The 16,349-nt window shown below is 37.2% G+C and overlaps 1 protein-coding gene and 1 long non-coding RNA gene across 2 annotated transcripts in view; one reads left to right on the top strand and one right to left on the bottom strand.

The window, feature by feature from the left end:
- The window catches only part of nexmifb (neurite extension and migration factor b), a 66,702-nt gene extending 50,827 nt beyond the window's left edge, over nt 1-15,875 (bottom strand). The window contains exon 1 of the mRNA XM_051860810.1: nt 15,465-15,875. The gene's annotated coding sequence lies outside the window, so the exon portion shown is untranslated. The remainder of the gene's footprint in view (nt 1-15,464) is intronic.
- LOC127494726 (uncharacterized) overlaps nt 1-16,349 on the top strand; it is a 578,474-nt gene that overhangs the window by 376,833 nt on the left and 185,292 nt on the right. The window lies entirely within an intron of this gene.

Genomic DNA, 16,349 nt, shown 5'->3' with positions numbered 1-16,349 from the left:
CCCAGCTGCCACTCTGAATACCAATTACTGTGTGCTTACATAGGGAGGGGGAGGGGGGGTAGCTAGATCAGTGCTGCCTTTACAGTGAGAGAGAGATGGGAAAAGGGAAAGGTTCAGTAAGAAAGGACACTGAGAAACACAAAACAACAATAAAGTCTTTGCAGCTTCCAAGAAGAAGTTATTTTGAAAGTGTTGATATTTGACGAGCAGCCAGAACATGGATACTAAAACCAACTTGATTGTGATTCCGGGGCCCTTATGTATAATGGATCTGAAACAAGTCCTGTCTCTGATAGATTCTACAATTTCCATGTCATCTTTACTGGGATATACACATAGGCTTGGGAAACTATTGATAACAATGTGCAATATGTTCTCTTATAATGTGTCAGAAATGAGTCGCCCATCCAAAATTCTTAAAAATACTGAATGTACTGAAGTACTACATGCCTTACATGAAAAATACATCTATGAGTGTCTAGTTAAGAATTAGGTAGTCTCATTCTCAGATGCCATGCCCATGGACCATTGGCTGAATATCTGATGCATATGGCAAAATTGTAATACAAAATTGGAAACACTTCAGGAGTTTCAAAGTCGTCATCTGATTGGTTGAATTCTACAGGATTTCTGGGAGATGTGTGTTGTATTCTTTAACAGCCCACCTGGAAACAAAGCCACTTTGATGCCCTCATGAAAGAAGAAAGCTGTTGTGTATACCACTGTGATAATGAGCAATTATCAGGATCAAATAAACGCTGAATTTTTAAAAGTACGTGAAGTTTGTGGCATAGACTCTTCCAAATACATCCAAGAGTTTTACATGCCAGTCTGTTATTGTTGGGACATTGACTTTACATTTTCACACCCCTAAATATGGTACTGAACAAAACAAATTGTGATTGGTTGCTTTACATGTCAGTCAGACGGGCTCTGGGCGGTCCTTGGCCAATGAAAGTTGCTATGGAGTCCAAGATCTGGCTACACAAGACTAAGAATTAGGTGTTTTTAATTTACAGAAAACTGTTTTTTGTTTTTGTGGGAAAAAAATAATTAGCTTTTATGAGCATTCTTTTATGAGCATCTGCGCAATAAAACAGAACAGATCTGACAAATCAAAGATGAATCCAGTACATTTCTTTACTTTTCTCAGACCTGTCAGTAATTGGTTTTAAAAGGATCATTAAAAAAAAAAAGTAAATTATGTCATTATTTACACACCCATGATAGTCTCAGTACCCATTCACTTTCATTCCATTGGAAAAAAAAAAGATGACTGAGTCTGTCATTCTTCCTGTTCTATGGAAGAAGAAAAAGAAAGCTTACAGTTTTGCAATGACATGAAGATGAGTACATGATGGCAGAATAGTTGAGTGAACTATTACATTACCTATAAATGGGAAAAAAAATAAATACTAAACACAAAATGTAGATAACATTCATTTCATGTTTTTGATCCACTAAAAGAGGCGAACCATGAGAGTCATTCATTCATGAATCGGACTACACTGCTCATGTTTCATGCTGTAGATCCAGCGCTCTTGAATAGTAGTATTTAGTATGGTGTTCCTTCACTATACTAAACCGCCATACCATACTGTCAAAAACAGTACTGAATGCAAAAGTAATTTGCCAGGCAAATGACTGTAGTATTTTTGCAATCAGTTCTGAATAAGAATCAGTTATCAGTTCCCAATCCTATTTCCTTGTGATTACGATTCCTAGATATGAACAGCAAAACCATATGATGCATGTTTTCTTACAAATAATTGCTCAGGTGATCAGGAACCACCAAATTTAGGGGACATCCACTGTACATGGTCTGCAGGCCTTTTCAGCTGCCTGTAGGTCCACATGGTCATTACATGTAGCATGTAAACAGCTCGTTTAGCACAGGTAATGGGAAATTTCAACAGGTTAATCAAGAGCTAGTGCCTGCCTGCATGTCCTGCTGTGCGGTGACCACAGCAGCCGTCCTCACATTTCTCTTGACAACCCTAATGAACATCCTCACATTCTGTACGATACCACTAATTTGAGAAATTTCCAGCACAAAGACATAATTAGACAAACTAATTAGACGCAGACTTCGCTGCACAGAGATCCTCCGCAGTTCAAGTTATCCGCCTACCTGGCGTGTTCTAAAATAGGCAGGAGCCGTCAAGAACATATATGTTAATTCTGCTCAGCAAGCACGCATCGCACCGTGTGCATGGAAGCGTGTACACAACCGTTCCATTGTGTTGAGGCAGCGTGCAGGGCTAACATGCTCTTCGGATACCTAATGGCTATTGTATCTGCTGTGTCGCTGAGGGCCAACATGTCGTCGATCCATGCGTTTTCCGTACAAGAAGCATTCTGCAATGAGACATATGGGTGAGACTTGTTCGTTACGTCCAAGAGTGGCCAGACGCAGTAATATAAATCTCTGCAGAAGCATTAAACGAGAGTCAATAGCACACGGAAGGCACGTATGGATATTCGAGTCTCTGGAGAGTTAATTATTTATCGCAAATTGCCCCTAGAAGGGCTTTAAAAATGTTCAGTAGAAGGAAGAACCTGAAATGAAGAGAGGCCAGGGAAAGTGAGAAAGTAAGATAGGCCGGAGAGAATGAGATGTAATTGATTTCAAATGTGATGGGGGAAGCCATGGTCTCCTGAGAAAAGTAGAGCTCATTGCAGCGGAAATGGCAAAGGAAAGCGGCTCTATGAAAATTACAATTAAGACTCAGGCAGTATTAAATACTCTGCTAAAACAGACATTAGCAAGAAAAAATGTGTTGACAAATGTGTTAATTTGGGGCTTTTATAAGCAGGAAAGAGAAAGAATGAATGGGATCAGGACATGTTGGAGGTCAGACTTTGAGCCACACCATGGCTTGTTTCTGATGTATGTGCATCATAGGCGTAATTTGCGGGTGTGGCGGGTGGGGCAGGTGGGACGTGTCCCCACCACTTTTTGAAAGGGTCGATATTGTCCCCACCACTTTTTGAAACATCTCGCGGCACGGATATCTAATACAAAAGAAACACCTCTAGTTGATTATCAATTTGTGTTAATAATAAGGCGATTTGGCGCTGGGATGTGTTGTTTTTGAAATCATGTTGAGTGCTCGTTGCCGCTGTTATCAGAGGCGCAACAGTGTTCTCTTGGCGCTCGTGCACACTGCGGATTCACACGGATGAGCGCTTCAGTCTATCGCTTAACTGTTGCAGAGACTCTTTATTCGTTACATTGAAATCACAAAACAAAATACACATAAACGTGTCCCTGCTCTTGATATACAATCACTGATGAACATCTTTGGTTTTAATGAGAAAAAAAAATCATACATGGTTGGATTAGAACCCAGAACCTCTTGCACGCTAAATGAAAATGCTGCCGTTAGTCCATCAGGACAACCTATTATCAAAAAGCGCATCCACTTATTTATTAACTAATATACATACTCTTGAGACTAACGACATATTGTATTATAGCAGATGTAAGGAAGAAACTATCATATTAATTTTAATATCATATTATTATTATTATTACTGTAATACAGAATGACAGAAACTGTGTGTGTGTGATACCCCCCTCCCCCTTTAAATAATTGTCATAATTTAGAATATATTTTCTACCCTGATTTTAGCCCTCTGATTTGAACGCTCTGTTTGAAGGGGTGTATCTGCTTTGAGACTTTAGTGAAAACGCCCACTGCTGTGATTGGCTGACATCTTTGCAATTGAAATAAATATTACATGTGGAATCCTTTAGTGCTTTTACCACATTTTTACTATTACAGCTGTAATTGTGGAAAGTGTTAATTATTGCATTATATTTAGATCTATTCCTATCACATGTAAGGTTGCAGTGATTAACATTAAGCAGATGACATTCTGTTGATCGCGTGAATGCAGTACTTGCTTTGTATTTTGTTGTTTGATTAACATTAATAAAAGAGAAAATCAAAATCTTTTGTATCTTTAACAAAGATTGATTATATTTTATTTATACAGTGCAGTGTTACTTTATATTTGATTATTCAATTTCTGTACCTGAATAATGTTAGACTTACCTGAAAAACATAATACACTGTTTATTTCTTTTGTATCTTTGTTCTATTGTATTGATCTATGCTTGTAATTTGTTTATTTTCTGTTCAGATTTACTTCCCTACAAAATCTCTGCAATTATTCTGATTATTGATTAATTCTTTCCAAATATTGCTATTCAAGTCATCAGGTGATGATTTGATGAGGTTTCATATCGAAATATATAATCGCAGAAAAACAAAATAACGCAATGTCAGTTTTGTCCAATATCATGCAGCCCTAGTACTGCAAATAAGAGCAGGAATGAGTTTGTGCACTAGGTCTGAGTGTTGTTCTGCTTTGGCTTTTCCCATAAGCCCTATTCTTTAGTCAAAGCCTCAGGGGCGGCTGATTTAACACGCCTGCTTGTTTTGAAAAACAGAGCATTTCAAAACATGAGAGGTGCATGTGCATGGTCTGTTCATCACTGGTGTAGCTACATTAATGCTTACCTAAAAATTGACTGTCCTTGCAAATACAGGAGCTATGTTCCATAGGCTAGTGCACTGCTTCAGTTTATGCTCTAAATAGGAAGCTTCTAAAGCAGCAACCTAACTGAAATGGAACCTCTTAACACATATTTATAAATGAATAAAATATATTTATTTTATAAATATATATATATATACAGTGCTTAGCGTAAATGATTACACCCCCTTTGAAAAGTAACATTTTAAACAATATCTCAATGAACACAAAAACAATTTCCAAAATGTTGACAAGACTAAGTTTAATATAACATCTGTTTAACTTATAACATGAAAGTAAGGTTAATAATATAACTTAGATTATACATTTTTCAGTTTTACTCAAATTAGGGTGATGCAAAAATGAGTACACCCCTTAACAAAAACTACTACATCTAGTACTTTGTATGGCCTCCATGATTTTTTAATGACAGCACCAAGTCTTCTAGGCATGGAATGAACAAGATGGCAACATTTTGCAACATCTATCTTTTTCCATTCTTCAAGAATGACCTCTTTTAGAGACTGGATGCTGGATGGAGAGTGATGCTCAACTTGTCTCCTCAGGATTCCCCATAGGTGTTCAATTGGGTTCAGATCAGGAGCCAATGAATCACTTTCACCCTGTTCTTCTTCAGAAATCCAACAGTAGCCTTAGATGTGTGTTTAGGATCATTGTCATGTTGGAAAAGTGCACAAGGGCACGGAGTGATGGTAGCATCTTCTCTTTCAGTATAGAGCAGTACATCTGTGAATTCATGATGCCATCAATGAAATGCAGCTCCCCGACACCAGCAGCACTCATGCAGCCCCACATAAGGACAATGCCACCACCATGTTTCACTGTAGGCACCATGCATTTTCTTTGTATTCTTCACCTTTCCAACGCCATTCAGTTTTGATGCCATCAGTTCCAAAAACATTTATCTTGGTCTCATCACTCCAGAGTATAGAGTCCCAGTAGTCTTCATCTTTGTCAGCATGGGCCCTGGCAAACTCTAGGTGGGCTTTTTTGTGCCTGGGCTTTAGGAGAGGCTTCTTTCGTGGACGGCACCCATGCATGCCATTCCTCTGCAGTGTACGCCGTATTGTGTCACGGGAAATAGTCACCCCAGTTTGGCTTTCTGCTTCTTTAGATAACTGCAGTGAACTTGCATGCTGATTTTCTTCAACCCTTCTCATCAGAAGACGCTCCTGTCGAGGTGTTAACTTCTGTGGACGACCTGGGCGTCTCTGTGAGATGGTTGCAGTTCCATCTTTTTTAAATTTTTGTACCACTTTTGCTACAGTATTCTGACTGATAAGTAAAGCTTTGCTGATCTTCTTGTAGCCTTCACCTTTCTAGTGTAAAGAAATTATTTTTCTTTCTCAGGTCTTGTGACATTTCTCTTCATTGTGGTGCCATTGCTGACAACATGAAATGGAAAGGGGTTTTAACACCCTTTTATAGTCAACTGTCTGCTGGACACCAGTGTAATGAATAATTAGACTCACCTGTGGTTGAATTCTTGTAACATTTGTAGTCTAAAATTCAGCTTTGCTCCAGAGACTTTCAGTGGGGTGTACTCATTTTTGCATCAATCTAATTTGAGTAAAACTGAAAATTTAGTTTTTTTTTAATCTTACTTTCATGTTATAAGTTAAACAGATGTTATATAAAACTTAGTCTTGTCATCATTTTGGAAATTGTTTTTGTGTTCAGATTTTGTGTAAAATGTTACTTTTCAAAGGGGGTGTACTTATTTACACTGAGCACTGTATATATATATATATATATATATATATATATATATATATAATAAATTCAACCCAAAAATGTTTTAAATATACACAGCATTTTAGTAATGCCTATTATTGGATAATCGAGTGAGTTAAATACTTCACAAATGAAAGGTACTTCATCTCTCTTGATTTTCTTAATTGAAGCATGATATAAAAAAAACTTCACATTATGAACAATTGAGTTAAACAAAAGACACAACACATTAAAACTAACATTATGAAATTAATATTGATGATAGCTGATATACACACATTAGGTGAATTATATATTAATGCAGCAAGTTGCTCAGCAACTATAAACTACCTGAAATTACACCGTATCTAGACTGGACGTGAGTGTCACGATGCATCAAAACTGAAGTGTTCCCATTAAAATCAACAAAACTGTTTACCCTGGAAGCACCCATCTGCAACACTGGTAGACATACTGGCGACTTCTACTCATCAATAGCAATCAATAGACTTTACCAATAGCATGTTGATAAGCTAACAATGTAATACTCTTTTAAGCACAATAAGTAAATAGTGCAAAAACAAAATAGTTGGTAAAATAATGCGTTTTAAGTTTTTTATTAGACTGTGATGTTTTTAGTGATAACTTTCAGTATTAAATTGAATAAATTTAATCACCAATTTGGGATTGTCTTTCTCATGAAGGACACATGCAGTACTGCCTTAGATATTGGCCAAAATGTGGTACCTTGCAGGGAATCATGAAACAGCCTTCACATTTGGAATCATGCCTTAAAAATGCTGTCTAGGTAGGCAGCTCACAAGGGTTTCAAACAGAATCATTGTCATCACTAGCGCAACTGAATCAGTCGGTGACTATAGCGTGCAGTGAACTCTTGCCACTCTCTACTCTCTAATGCGTGAGTCAGACTATTGAGAGTGGTGTTATTAATACAATTATGATTAAATATGCCACGTCTTAGTGATTTGACTTCCTACAGATTTATCAATGCTCTATAAATGAAGAAATTAAGCAAATTTGGACCTTAATAGAAAATTAATTGGTGGTGCTGAAGCATTGGAGCAGATACATGGATTAATAATGAATAAAAAGGAGTTTTCCTTCTCTTACTCTCAAAAAAATCCTGTTTAGATCTGGTGGTGTGTTTGAAATGTCTTGAGTCCAGTGAGGTTGTGCTAGCGAGGTGGAGAAACAAACCCTTGACAGGTCCCAGCGTGCCACCACATGCTGATGACAGCCCTGTCTGCCAGCTGGCTCAAGCTTCCTGGCCAAGAATGAGTCTACAAACAGGTGAAAGTCTCGCTGCCTACACTGAGAGATGAGACACAGTTTACAGAAAAGGTTCACAGTGGGACTAGGAGCGGTGGCGGTATGCCGTGCAATCAGAAATTAATGCTTTTTTTTTTTGCTTTTTTTTCTCCTATTTTTAAAATTAAACCAGATCACCAAATCACAATGTGTTGTCATGTTTTAGTGACAAGTGCTGTGTGTCACTGAGAGATGTGGACTGGCTCATTTCATATATGACGCTGCAAGTGATCCAATAACCTGTATATAATATGCAAGGAAAATGGGCAGTACAAAAAACAAAAATAATGCAATACAATATATAAACAGTTTTACAGCCAGTAAGAAATTCTCTCTGCATTTGGAATTGGCAGCTGTGATAAAAATGTGGACAAAGCATGTGTCTTGTGTTAAAAGTGTTAAAAATGATATAGGCTTCAACTTCATAGAAATCCAAACATCCTTCAAAGTTCTCTGTTCTGAACAAATGAAATCATTTGAGGCACAGAGTAAAGAGTCAAAGGACTTCAAAACATGGTACTGCCAACCTCTCTGAGAATAAACGAGCTTAAAGCTTATCATCTGACAGCCACACCACATGAAACAGACTAAAACACTTTCCTACTGCTCTGCAGTACAATACATAGCAATATACTATCATTAAATTACACCAAGAATATATAGTATTCAGTCACACATTATATTAGGTGTCTTTAACTACTTTGTACTTACATCAAAACTATTTTTAGGTATAATGCACTTATTGTGTTATTGTAAAACACTTGTGCAGCTATTGAGGTGGATATTGAGGTGGTAAAGTTTTGTGGTATGTATGGGTTGGTTTGTGGGTGGGTTAATGTGTTAAGAAAGATTATGCAGTGTAATTATAGATGAAATTACAGAAATTAATTACAGCTGTAATTACATAATTACAAATGATTTATTTAAATGTTAGTGCATAGCAGTTAATGTAAAGTGGGAACCAATATTCTTACTATACTAAAATAAACAATGTTCTGTTCAAGGTTTTGATTGTTTTTGGTGTTCCACTAATGGGAAGATCATACTTTAAATGCATTGAAAATCTAACCCATGAGTTAACAGCCCAGATCTTTATCAATTACACCATCATACCAACCTTTTATAAAACTGGATGGAAGAAACAAGCATGAAACATTGTTATACAAGCATTTTTAGCCACTCATTTGGTGGTATTTAAAGATGGCTTCTCTGCCCCGATCCTCTGCTCCAGTGGCAGATCCTGAAACCAGAGCCGCCAGTTTAAGAGGCTGAGAGACACAAAGACTCTAGTGTCACTGCAGTCCACAGATGATGGGGGGTTGGGTAATGAAAACGCCACCGAGCACACAATTAAAACCCCCAAGATAAAGCAGGATCTCTTTCTGTGAAGCCTCTATATATAATGCATTATAAAGCTATTTTAATGTATTATGAAGGCACTTAACATGCATTACATTGATTATGTTGGTTGTTGCATGTATCGCTGTAGTTCCAATGTCTGGCAAGTGGCACTAAAAGATTAAAGCTCTATTGCGTTGGGAAATAACGAACCACCTACATTAAACCCAACCCTAAACCTAACCAAAAGTATTAAAAAATGGAAACAAGAGATAAAAACAACACATTTGCAGAAGCAACCATGCCATTTTAGCTTTGCTTGAGCTCTTTTAATGTGATTTGTGTTTCATGGGCTTCCGAGCAAGTTTACTATAAAAAAAGCCACACATATGGAGCTAATTATGTGGTGTAAACGTCAAAATATGTTAGTTCACAAATCACTATGGTAAAAGTGTTTTGAGGCCATAGCATAGTATTGTGAAAGGATTTGTGTGAAAATATGTCTTTATTGATCAATAATCTGACACTTATCATGACAGTGAAAAAGAATCTTTTCATGTTTTTGGAGTTTGCAAAAATGTATGTAGATGCATGTTTATGATTTTAGAATTGTTTAGGTATAACTATTATTTGGTGAGCATTAAATGAATATATCACTAGTAAAACATGTATAAGTATAGAATTAACTGCCTTTTGAATAATAAATAAATACTTCCTACAGGCCATTAAACTTTAATTTGTACCCTAATATTTCATTGAGGTTTTTTTTTTTTTGGTGGCATAACATCAAGAATGTGCTCTGATGGTGTTAGTAAAATTTATAACATTCAGGACAAAGAAACAACAACAACAACAAAAAACTTTCGTCTTCCTATCTCAACATCAGTTTATGGCGTTTTCAAAAATCGCACCGCAGTCACTGAGCTTTTCTTTGGTCAACTGTTTTTATCTCTACAAAAATGCAATTACAATAATATTTCATCTGGAGCACACCATTCACTTTGTGATTTTGCCTCCTGTTTCAATAAAATCAACCGTTGCGTTGCACCTGCAGTCATTTCTATGTGAATCACCACAATGTTGACAACTGTCTGAGTCGCACATGGCTGGAATATGATTTCATCAAAGAGCTCTTGACCACAGCCACTACAACCCAGCAATTTACATGTAGCGTAAAACCACCACAGCATTCACAATGAAAAAAAATGCTCCATCAAGAGCTACTTCAGCCGAACAGCTCTGCTTATTCAGATGTGTGCTTCCACACGAAATTATCACATCATACAGAAAGATGTGTGTGTTCTGTTCTGTTCAGTACAGTATAGTTAAACAAGATAGAGCATATTCCATGTGCATGGCATTTTAATATTGTTTTAAATGTGAGGGAAACAAAGACGTGCACTTTAGCGTGTGCCAAGAATGAGTAGAAAAATGTGTTGTGTGCCAGAAAGAGAAAGTATACTGCTTTCGAAGGGTTTGCATTACACTGTAACAGCATGGGAAACTACACTAAAAGTCAAGCATGACTGAAAACACAATTAGAACATAGCTAACATGGCTAAGCTGACTCAAAAACTCAAAACTCCAAAATGTGTTTTAGACAGGCAGCTTATGTTTTGAGACCATGATGTTCAGAGGTGTGGTTTAGAAAGACTGCATGCTAGGTTTCGAGACCATGATGCCTAAAAATGCCATCACTCTTTTAAACCATGATTTTAAACTATGATGCACAATAATGTCATCTGTAGGTAGGCAGCTCACTAGACTTTACGACTATGATGCCCAAAAATGCGGTCTATGTTGGCAGATCACAATGCAGTCTAGGTAGGAAACTTACTAGGCTTTGAGACTGTGAGGCCCAAAAATCCACTCTACATACTGCAGGCAGCTGATATGGTATTTTATACTAACATGGCCAGAAATGCTGTCTAGACAGCTCACTAGGTTTTCAGACCACGATGCCCTAAAATACTGTCCAATTAGGCAGCTCTACTGAAGGGTTCACTTACACTGCAACACCATAAGAAAAGCATGGCTAATACCCAAATCTACTAGTAGCATCTCAGTAGTTTCAGTGGCATTGGTTCTGTGTTTTTCTCCATAGGGATTTTAATGAAAGTCTTTGTTAAAGCATTATAAGCCACAAATCAACCAAACCAGCTATAGGGTTTTGATTTGAAGCAAAAAAGTATTTGAAAATCGGACAAAAAGAATAAGGTACGAGACTGTGAATTTAACAGCTTTAATGAGGAAAAGGACTACAATCCCATGAAGCATTGTAAAGGACATAATCGAATTAAAAACATGGTGAAATATAAAACTGTTAATTTAAAGAAGTTGATTATATCTATAGAAACGATGTTTTAAGGTTATAGCAATATATAAAGTATATATCTCATATACTATATCTATCTATATCTATCTCAGCTAATGCTGTGTAAACTATATACAGGGAGTCCTGTATAATTTTTTGCTATAATATTAAAGGTTACAATTAACAACAGAGCCCAAACTATTAAATTACTATTATACTAATTGAAAACTTATAATAATTTTTAAATTATTTTTCTACACCAGTTCATTTTTGAAATATAATCATTTACAGAGTTACTGTCATAACTTGTTTTCATTTCAAATTTATTTAAACATGTATTAAATAATTAAGACATTACTAACAGGTAAATATAATGAATATATAAGCTAATATAGTGCATTTAATGAAATGAGTTCACTTCTCTACTATTGAACAAACATGCTTTGGACACTAAATGACTTGCCTGAGGTAAATGTAATGCTATGAGAGATATTATTCTCAAGCTGTTTTATTGATGTTTTTCTGCGATTAAAACGCTGGTTGAGATTTTTACACATCGTAAACATAGCTATGCATAGATTTTCTGTTCTTCTTCTTCTGCGCTTTTTCCTGTTGTGGCGGTTAACAAACAGCGTTGAATTACCACACGCGCCCCCTTCTGGATTAGAGTGTGGATCGCCTGTGACTGACTGTATTCATCGTCTGACTGTATGTACCGAACCGTGACAGCCGTACCATGACACCCCTAATATTTCTATGCATACACACACACACACACACACACAAATATTTAAGTATTTTGAGAACAACAGAGTAGCCAGAAAACTAATTCACCGCTGGTTCCTTCAAGATTTTCCTATGGGGTTTTATAATGGGGTTCTACAACGTAAATTGCACACTCACATTCCAAATGTTCTTATCTAGTTACACTTTACAGCAGATCAAATCAAATGTGCCACTTTCGGTATTTTGCCAGTTACTCGACATGGGTAAATTGCAATTGAGGATTTTTTAAAATGGAGTACTAGAATTTAATCGAGGAATCGTGACAGCCCTAGTTACTTATTAGAAACAAACATTTACGAAAATAATTCGCATTTCCGGTATAGGTGTGTGCAGTTTACGTTGTAGAAAAAAATGTCAAAGTATCGTCAAGTTATGTTTACCACAGGCTTTAACTCATAAATTGAAAACCCATTATAAAACCCCATAGGAAAATCTTGAGGGAACAAGGTTCTGACATCATTCCTGCACCACTCTATTACATTAGGCTTGTTCGAAATGCACCAGTGCTGCGCAGACCGATCGGTGTATGATATCAAAGTACCGCGAGAACGATTTAAGTTTTTAAAATCACTCTCACGGTACTTTGATGTCATACGCCAATTCATCTGCGTGGCGCTGATGCATCTCGAACAGTGTGTCATTAGAGAGATTTTGGCTCGATTTGCTAGCCTTGACTCATTGGTGGAATTTTCTGTGCAGCATCATTTAATGTAGTTTTTCACCACAAATTCCACTGTTAAACACGATTATTTTAAAAATAAGCTGAAATAATGTGAAAAGATGGCTTCATCAAAAACATTTAGCTTTGATTAACAACCTCTAAACTCACAGCAGGTCTGTCTTTTAAAGGTTTTGTTAAGTTATGGTTAAAAATCATATTTTTTTTACTTTATTCACTGAGCTGAAATGCTAGACTGGTTCTTGAACTTTAGCCTCAGGTGAGCCGATAGGAGAATGTCTTGAGCTATCAGTGTGTGGAGATCTCAGGAAGCCTGACGTTGACGCCTGTGCACTGGCTCTGTCCCTCAGGAGCAGCCTGAGCTCTCTCCCCCTCCGGCCATGAAAAGCAATCAAGAAGCTGAACAATCTCCCATGGACCTCACCTCGCTGTTTAATTACAGCGCCGTCTCACAGCAGCAGCCTGCCTCACTGAGCTTATCCACGCTCCAAGAGAAAGACATGCTGCAATATGACTCAAACACAGAAAAATCACAGTTGCTGAAAATGAAACATGTACCAACCGAGTGATAGGATGGTAGTGGTACTGATACCAGTGTAGACAATGCAAATTATAGAATGATTGGTGGACCTATTTTTTAATGGCCAATAAAGATTCTAATAACTAGCAAGCAGCGTAACCGAAGGATGGTATATATAGATAACTGATGATAACAGATAAATTATAGCAAATAAGATAAACAAAAAATTATTGAATTTAAATGAACACAGGATTTTGCACAATATATATGCCAAATTCAAAATATATATATATATATATATATATATATATATATATATATATATATATATTAAAAATAGTTTATTAGACAACACTATTTGAACTGACAACATTTTGGTGCAATGACCAATTAATCAGGCACAAATACCAGCTAATGCTGATAATCTCAAAATGACTGAATAACAGCCGATTAATCTGCCTGGGCGATAATTTGGTCGTACTAATTGAAACATACTCATCAAGATATGTTCTCTTCTCAATACATAATCACTTAGCAAAACTGTTGTTGTAATGTGGCTAATAAGGGATTTTTCCCATTGCAGTAGCTTAGAAGTAAAGAAGCTTTCAGAAATCCTTTAGGCCAAGGTCTTTCAATTAAATGAACAAAAACAATACACTCACAACGACAGCGACGATGCTTGCAGTCCAAGGCAAATCAATGCAAGTGAACTGTATTATAAAGAGATCCATGGAATTAAAAGAATGCTGCAAAATAAAGGGTAAAACAAAAAACAGAAACCAGAAGTGGAATGTCATTGAATCAAAAATGATTGAGAACAAATACAATAAGGGGGAAGAAAAAAAGATGAATGCATTAGAGCTGAGAGGTTGTTCAACAAAAAACGTGAATCTCACTTTGGCCCCTGGTTCAAATACTTCATGATCCCATCTGGTCACTGCAAAAACATTCATGCTTATAGCCATGATCTCAGAGGGCATTGTTGTGGTGACCATAGGGAAGAAAACCAGCAGACGGTATGACTAAACACTGAAAAAAAGAACGAAAGAAACACACTAGCCCATTGATAGACTTGTGACTCAGTGAGTGAGCGGCACAGATTGGGCTGACATAGAGCTCAAAACTGCCAATGTATTCAATCAGAATGCGATTCAGTTCTTTTATATGACTGCAAACAAACACGGTCATCATCAGACTTGAGGCCCTATGTATAGTTCTTAAAATGGATCATACATCAAGCATCTTTTTAGTCTGCCCACTAAAGGATATCCGGATATCTCAGGCAGAACCTAGACAGAGTCATTGATGGTCAGGAGTGGTCACTAGGTTTTGAGACCATAATGCCCAAAAATGCTGTCTAGGTCAGTCATTAATTGTCAGGAATTAAATTGTTCTTGAAACCGAAAAAACTTGGTTGATGAGACAAACACTGCATTTTCATACTGTTACTGAATAATGACAATAAGTTAATTATGAATTTACTTATGCATCTTCAAGGGACACAAGCATAATGTATATTAGTACTCACAGTTTTTCTTTTGAAAATGACCTCATATTTGTTTGTTTGATCTACTCTTTTTGGCATAAGACAATAAGAGTAGGCTATTAGGCAAGAATGATCCAACACTCTGTATTGTAAAACCGAACAAGCTACCTACCTAGATAGCATCATTGAGAATATTTAAAACTGCGCCTATGATGGGGGAAACATACCGTCTAAGTAAGCAGTCCACTTCTGAGTCCATGATGCCCAAAAATGCTGTTTAGGTAGGCAACTCTCAATGTTTTTTACTAAGACTGCCAAAAATGCCCTCTCTGTATATAAAATCATAATGTCCAAATACGATTTCAAGGTAGGCTGCTCACTGTTTTTGACACCATGATGCCCCCCCAAAAAATTGCCTATGTAGGCAGCTCTTAGAGATCATGATGTTCCAAAATGCTGTCAATGTAGGTTTGAGTCTATGGTGCCCAAACATGCTGTCTATGGCAGCGCACTAGGTTTTACAACACATGCCCAAAAATGCTTGGTTTTGAGACAAGTGTCAGAAGTAAGCAGGGTTTCACGAAGCCAAAAGTAACATTACTACGCACATTATGAACACCTCCTCATCATATCTCATAATATCAATGTGCACTGTATAAGAACAGTCATGTAATGCATGCATGTTGGCAAAGTGATGCGTTTTCATCCGTATTTCATGCAGAACAGCACTTACCCATTCTTTATGCTGCCAGACAGTGTTTATTTCTTGATGCCGATTTCTTTTCACCACAAAACGGCTCATATGTTGAAATAATTTCCTTTATCAGAGGCACTTGTGCATGTTTTCGCGCATCCCGGGCCTCCAGTCAGAGAGCAGGTGGACGCGCCTCCCGTCAGTGATGGAGAACAGCCCGCTGATTCTCTCTCCTCTATCGCTCCATCTCTAATGACAGCAGGAACGCTTCTTAAAATCTCCGCTGAAGACCACTCATCAGCTCCAGCGTGTCTCCATCTGTAAATCAGCTGCTGGATGCTGCCATTGTTCAGGCTGCTGGTCTCGGTGTGATGGGCGCAGTCTCGTAAGCGCGCTCGTTCGGTGACTCGCTGCTCCCCTCGCGCGTCTCTCCGGCTCGTGAGAGTGCGCGCGCCCTCAGTGCTCAGAGGCTCGTGACGTGTACGTGAAGGGGAGGTGCTACAGGTGAAAAGGCCACAAAGTTTTGTTTTTCCTTTTATCAAAATGGAGCGTTACCATACACACAATGTATAACCATAAAAATGTATTGTGAATCAGCTGGTTCATATTTCTAATATGCAGATAATGCACCATCTGATTAGATATGCATTTAATAAAATATATGTTTTATTGAGAAGTCAGTTATTTGATACAGGTTTCAAACACTTTTTCACTAATAAATGTTACTTTCAAAAATGTAATACTAGATTACTTGGCAGAACACGTGTTAATTGCAAATATTACAATTCTGAAACCTTGTCAAATAAATTACTTTTAAGGCCCCTTCACACCAACTATAACGAAAAATTGTTCTACATTTAAAAGAACAGTCTACACCACAACTATAACGATAATGACCATGAGGAATGATATTGCGGGAACCGG

The sequence above is a fragment of the Ctenopharyngodon idella genome, chromosome 14 (assembly GCF_019924925.1).
Source record: "Ctenopharyngodon idella isolate HZGC_01 chromosome 14, HZGC01, whole genome shotgun sequence".
NCBI classification, from domain to species: domain Eukaryota; kingdom Metazoa; phylum Chordata; class Actinopteri; order Cypriniformes; family Xenocyprididae; genus Ctenopharyngodon; species Ctenopharyngodon idella.
The sequence above is the reverse complement of the archived record's forward strand: the minus strand, read 5'-3'. Positions and strand labels throughout refer to the sequence as shown.